General features: G+C 54.6%; 1 protein-coding gene across 2 annotated transcripts in view; it reads left to right on the forward strand.

Annotated features, from left to right (window-relative positions):
- Window positions 1-2,695: 2,695 nt before the first annotated feature.
- Window positions 2,696-6,727, forward strand: part of Lrfn1 (leucine rich repeat and fibronectin type III domain containing 1) — a 15,871-nt gene continuing 11,839 nt past the window's right edge. Inside the window, exons 1-2 of one of the 2 annotated variants that reach the window (XM_029479168.1) lie at window positions 2,696-2,761; window positions 5,230-5,262. The gene's annotated coding sequence lies outside the window, so the exon portion shown is untranslated. Of the gene's footprint in view, window positions 2,762-2,954; window positions 3,054-5,229; window positions 5,263-6,727 lie in introns of those variants that run through there. The other variant, XM_021168265.2, reaches the window with a different exon arrangement.

The raw sequence follows: 6,727 nt of genomic DNA on the forward strand, positions 1-6,727 counted from the left end.
GAGTGTGTGTGTGAGTGTGTGTGTGAGTGTGTGTGTGAGTGTGTGTGTGAGTGTGTGTGTGAGTGTGTGTGTGAGTGTGTGTGTGAGTGTGTGTGTGTGTGTAAGGCGGAGGTCAACTTCAGGTGCTGTTTCTCAGGAGTGGCTCACCTTATTTTTATTGTTTTATTGTTGTTTTTAATTATTTATTTATTTTTATTTTATGTGCTTTGGTGTTTTACCTGCACGCATGTCTGGGTGAGGGTGTCTGGTGCCCTCTAACTAGAGTTACAGTGGTGAGCCACTATGTGGGTGCTGGGAATTGAACCAGCGTCCTCTGGAAGAAGAACAGCCAGTGAGTGCTCTTAATCACTGAACATCTCTCCAGCTCCCTACCCGAACTCAGGGATCCCCCTGCCTCTGCCTCCTGAGTGCTGGGATTAAAGGCAGGAGGCACCATGACCTGGCTTTTCTTTCTTTTTAAAATTATTTTATCCATGTAAGTGTTTTTCCTGCCTGTGTGTCTGCACACTGTGTGCATTTCTGGTGCGTGTGGAGGTCAGAAGACGACGCTAGATGCCCTGGGACTGGAATTACAGACAATTGTAAGCCACCATACCTAGGTGCTGGGACTTGAACCTGGGTGCTCTGCAGTAGCAATGAGCACTCCTAACAAATGAGCCATTTCTGCAGCCCTGGTCTATCTGGTTTATGAGACAGAGTCTCTCACTGGGGCCTACGGCTGGCAGATTAGGCTACATGGGGTGGCCAAAAAGCTCCAGGGATCTACTTGTCTCAGCCTCCACAGAGTCTGGGTTGCTGGAGAGAGCCACCATCCCCCTGTGCTGCGCAGCAAGCTCTCCACAGGCTCAGAGATCTCCCCAGTCCTTTTCTCCTTCTGTCTCCTCAGCCCTATACTCCCTTGCTCATGTGGAGATGGTGTCTGGAGAGTGTGGGCAGGCAGTCTGAGAGGGGAGACCAGGAGCATCCCCTGCTGCTCATCTGGGTTTGAATTGGACAATTGTCATCTGCGTTGGTGAGCTGTCCTGGGGTTGGGGTGAGAATCTCCCTATGGGGGGGGGTCCCTAAGTGGGAAGTGTTTGAGACACTACAGATCTGGGGACTACAGTAAGGTGGATACTGAGTATTTTTCCTTTTTTTTTTTTCTGGTTCTTGCCACTGAGTTTTTTTTTGGGGGGGGGGGGCAGGGGCAGACACCGGAGTGGAGGCACCCAGAGCCACACCTTGGAAAATTGAGGGAATCAAGGACTTGATTCCCGCTCACAGCCCTGCAGAAGGATGCCAGATCTGTCAAGATCAAGAAGAACAAGGATAATGTGAAGTTCAAGGTTCACTGCAGCAGGTGCCTTTACACCCTGGTCGCCACAGACAAGGAGAAGGCAGAGAAGCTGAAACAGTCCCTGTCCCCAGGTATGGCAGTGAAGGATCTGAACTGAACCAGATCTCAGCATTTGACTATTAAAAACCCTGAAAAACTCTATATATTTTGAGGGGAGGCCTTGCTGAGTTTGGGAGTCCTGTGTGTATGTCAGAAAGAGAAGGAACATGGCCTGAGACACGCAGTGAACTCTGAGAAAAGGGCAGGAGGTAGGCTCTGGGGTAGGAGTTAAATACTGAAGGTCCAAGCAAGGAATAAGCAAGGAATTCAGGGATCTACAGGAGTGAGAGTGAGGAAGGGGTTGCAGGGGGCTGAAGGCAGCAGGACTGGTTGCTGGGAGTGAGGGGTGGAGTGGGGGTGGGTGAGGTGGGGGTGGGAAGAAACCTACAGCAAATGGTGGCGGAGGTAAACCAAGGAAGGGGTGCTCTGAAAGGGACAGAGTGAAAGTTCCAAGGTTCCCAAGAGTGTTAAAGGAAGACCTGAGGTATCATTGGGGAAATGAGGAAAGTTTAAGGGTTTCCCATAGGGAGAAGAGACGGTTGGCGTTCCTCAGACATTAGCCAGGCCATACAATTGCTGCTGGTGGGCAGGGAACGGTTTAAAGTCCTTGATGGAGGGAAGACATTGCTGGGGTTGGATCAATTTTTACTCTGGATGGCTATGAAACATGGCGTGGCTCCTCAGGGTTCACCAGTGAATCAAGCTATGGTAGGCTCTTTATGGACACGGACATATAGTCTGAGTCCTCCCTGGATTCCGGGGTGTGGTCTGTGGACCATCTATCTGAGCCTTGGGTATGATTGAGGATGGCTGGGAGATAGGTTGGTATCTGGATCCCCTGGGATGTTGTGATATGACCTGGGGGGGGGGTGCTTCTGGAATTAGAGGTGTATGGTTTAGGGTTCCTGACAGGGTGTGCCTCCACCCCTGTCTGAAGTCACGAAAAAGAGTAGAACAGTTCCTGGTTCCAGGTGGCTCTCCAACATGATCTGGGGCTTCAAAGACCCGCACTCTAAGGATGTGATGGAGAGAGCAGGGGTGTGTGTAGGGGTCCAAGTAGCCGCTGGGGCGTGGTCTAGGGGACAGGGGTGGGGCCGGGGCGGGGGCTGGACCAGGGCGCTCTGCAGTGGAGAGGGGGTCTGCGGCGACCTGGGAGTGAGTGTGGCCGCCCCACCTCCGGTCCGCGCCCCCTCCCCCCTTGCGGCGGCGACGCGGAGGGCGGAGCGCGGCGGCGCGCGGGAGGGCGGGCGGGAGGCGGGAGGCGGGCGGGAGGCGGCCCCGCGGCACCGCGCCCCCTCCCCCGGCCCTCCCCCCACCATGGCGCGGCGCGAGGCGGCGGCGGCGGCGGCGGTGGGGCCGGGCCCCGGGCCCCCTCCCCCGGGCTGGGTGAGCGCGGCCCGCGGCGGCCCCGGGGGCTCTTTGGAGGCGGCGGGCGGGGGCGCGGGGACGAGCGTGCCCGTGTGTCCGCGGCGCTGCGGCGGGGCCCGGCGTGCGCCGGCCCGCGGCCCTGTGTGTGCCGGGCGCCCCGCCGGTGTGGCCATCCGGGCGTGTGCGGGGCCGCGGTCGGCCGTGCGTGTGCATGTGTGCATGTGTGCGTGTGTGCGCGCGTGTGTCCCACACACTCCGGGGCGCCGGATCTGGGGGGCTGTGGCGCGCCCGTCCGAGGGGCTGTGTGCAGGTGTGTGCGGGGGCTGCGCGCCCAGGTGTGCGGGGCGGGGGGGCCCAGCGGGCCTGTGCGCGCGTGCGGCTGGCTGCGTTGGGGGTCTGTGTCCGGCTGGGTGTCCATGCGAGGGGCTGCGGTGCCGGGTGTGTTCGCTCGGGTGTGTGTATATGTGTGTCTCTGTGTGTGTCCGTGTGTGTGTGTATGTGTGTGTGTGTGTTATGTGCGGGTTGGATGTCTCCAAGGGTGTGTGTGTGTGTCTGTGTCAGGTATCCTGCTGGGGTGGGGGCTGAGGCTCAGCGCATAGTGGGCCAGGTCTCCGAATAGATTGGGGGGGGGGAGGGGACTTGGCTGATCCCTCGGTACATGTCAACTGGAGGGGGGGTCCTCAGTGATCCTTGGGGGAGACGGCCATGTCTTTCTCCTCTTCTCCGTGGCTGGTTGGGGAGGGGGGGATGGGAGGCCGGGAGGTGGACAGATGGAGGAATGAGAGGCCGAGGGATGGACAGATGGGCCCTGGGGTGGGGGCTGAGGGTTGGAGAGTGGAGGGTGGGGTTGAAGACCTGGCCCTTCCCACCCCACCCCACCCTAACTCCCCCACCTGCCGGGCATCTGCAGATAGCGCCCCAGTTGCCTATATCTTGATGGTAAGGCTGGGGAAACTCTGGGGGTTCCTGGTGGCAGAATCTTGTTGGAACCCGGCTTTGGGACTCAATCTCTTCCTGATGGAATCCCACCTGCTGAACTATATGACCTTTGGCCCTGGCTTGTGCCCGATTCTTTTTGGAGAAGGGTGTAACAGGGACTGGAAGGGGTGTTAGAATGTATTTGGCCTGGGAAGTAGGTGGGGCAGGAGAGCCAGGGCCATGAGGGATGTGTAGCAGTGACTGAGTGTGAAGCTAGCTGGTCTGTTGACTGCTCTGGGCTTTGGTATTTTGTGTGCATTTACAAGTGTGTTGGTTCCTCATGGGACTGTGGCCTGAGTGTATCTGCCATGCGTGAGCCTATTAGAGTGCTTACAAAGTGCCAGTGTGCTTGTTCATGGCTTCCTGCTTTGTCAGTGTGTGTTCGTGCCAGGGGTTCTGTGTACATGTGTGAGGCATGCACTGACTGTGCACGCGTGTGTCTGTTGGTGCTTTATCTGCTCTATGACTACCCAGTGGGAAAATGTGAAGTTGCACGAATGTGTTTAGGTGTGTATGAGTGTGCACCAATGTATCTTTCATTGTGCAAGGTGAGTCTTATGTGTGTGAGCCACTGTGTGTTGATAAGTGTGCAAAGGCTATATAGATGTAGCTGTCTGGTTGTCTATTAAGGGGCATGTGGGCTTTTCTGTATCTGTACATCTGTGAGTGTGCAATGGATAGCCTGTGTGTGTGTGTGTGTGTGTGTGCATATGAGTGGTGTATGCAGATATGCCAGCCTTGAGGGTGTGTGTCTATCTTGGGAGTCCTTTCCTACTTTAGTCTCTGGGGACCAGGTTCTGTATGTTTAGGCCTGTATCTCTGCAAGATACATGTGTACCTGTGCCTTGGGCACAAGATTGACCCTAATTCTGGGTCTAGCGAGTGTGATCTGTAGCACACCAAGGCGTAGTGTGTGGTCCTGGAACACAAATGTGACTGTCTCCTGGGCTCAGTGTCCTGAAGGGTACGGAGCACCCAGACTGGGCTGGTGTTCCCTGGCGAGCTCGGGTTTGGACTCACATAGATCGGGATGGATCCCCCAGTGTAAATGTGGACAGAAAGGAGATGGTAGGAATCCTAGTGCTTCTAGACTCTGGATACCACTCATGTCTTTGAAGTTGGGGAGCCCAGATGAAAACTCTTAAGTTCTAAAAGAAAAGATGTCTGGCCCATATTTCAGAGTCTCAAAAAGAGAAGGCTGGGAATGTAGAATTCTAGAGCTGCTAAGAAGAGTGGGTAAATTCCATAGTCAGGAACCAGTGCAGGAGGGATAAGGGTTCAGAGATCCTGAGACCTCAGAGGGCAAAGCTCACATGCAGGACCCTAAGACCCAGTCACTTAAGGTCTAGACATGACTTTTAGATCCCTCTGAGAGTATGATGACCCTACAGCAGGAGGCCTGAGAAAGTAATCGCTGTAAGAATTCCCTTGGCTTAGATGATCTCCAAGGTAGCTTTCGGTGACTAGAAAGGAGCTTGAAGATGCTAACTGGTTTTGTTTTTTTGCAGGTACCGGCCCAGGCCCTGACTCCTTGAAGAGAGGTGAGTATACTACCTTGGGTTGGGGAAGAGATATGGGGTAAGAGCACTGGTTGTGAGCAAGCCCAGGCCCAGAGCTCTACCTAAGTGGACCCAAGTGCAGGATACCACAGTGTCTGGGGAGGCAGGTGGCCACTCCCAGTGAAAAGTAGAAATGAGCCTATGAGAATTGGAGTTGGGTAAGCGTTCATCTCATGGTGGTCAGGAGGCTCAGAGGGACCCATATGTCAGGATGTGACATCTCTCAAGATAGGTAAAATGATCAGGAAAGTGGAGTCCCTTTATATCAGCCAGGCTCCATGAACTTTTCTCGGAGTGAAATAACCCCAATGAATGGGGGAATATAGCTCATTTGTAGAGCACTTGCCTAGAATCCATCAGTGAGGGACTGGGGGTGTGGCTTAGCCATAAAGTATTTGCTTAGAATGCACAAGGCTCTGTGTTTCACCCCCAGCATCACACACACACACACACACACACACACACACACACACACACAATATGTTAGCATCATCTAACATTGATGTAGCATTTATGTAGTCTAAAGCTAACCTAAGCACATTACAAAATATTCTCAGTAAGCCCTCTTCAAAGTGCGGTGAGGTTACCAGGGGCCATCATTGTCATGGGAGAGACAGAGGGGGATGCTGCTTCACCCAAAGCCATGCATACCTGGGCCTTCCAGTGTGACCGCTGGCAGAGGGACAGGGTCTGACCCGTGGTCAGCTTACCTTTGGGTAAGCTCAGGATGTTTTCTTTGCAGCTGTGCAAGGAGAAAGTCTTAGAACAGGGTTTTGGGCCCTAGAGACCCCAAGCAAGCAGATGCCCTGCCAGGGCTCCTAATGAGATAGAGGCTCAACTTCCAGACTGGGGTTTCTAGTTAGTACAGAAGAGTAACCTAGAGGGAGAGGAAAGTGGAATCTGGGTGGGGGTGCTCAGAGATGTGCTGCCCTGGCCCTGCCTCAGTTTCTCTCCTCAGCCCCATTCCTCTCTCCTGTCTCTTTCTTCCTCTCTTTCTTCCTTGTCTCTCCCCTCCCTCTTTTTATCACCCTGGCTCTGTCTCTTTTCTGTTTCCTTTTTCACTCAGATGTTTGTTTGTTTCTTTATCCCACTGGTACCTGGCTTTTCATTGTATCCTTGGTTTCTTGAGACAGTGTTTCCATATGTAGTCCAGGTTGGTCTGCATCTTTCAATCTCTTGAGTGCTGGGATTATAGGTATCTATCACCACACCTGGCTGTCCCCTTTTTGCAGTGTTGGGGATGGAATCCAGGACCTCCAGCATGTTAGGAAAGCATATCACCACTGAGCCACACCCCAGCCCCTCACTGGGGGATTCTAGGCAGGGGCTCTACCACTGAGCCACGCCCCCAGCCCCTCACTGGGGGATTCTAGGCAGGGGCTCTACCACTGAGCCACGCTCCCAGCCCCTCACTGGGAGATTCTAGGCAGGGGCTCTACCACTGAGC

This window comes from Mus caroli, chromosome 7 (assembly GCF_900094665.2).
Source record: "Mus caroli chromosome 7, CAROLI_EIJ_v1.1, whole genome shotgun sequence".
Lineage (NCBI taxonomy): Eukaryota > Metazoa > Chordata > Mammalia > Rodentia > Muridae > Mus > Mus caroli.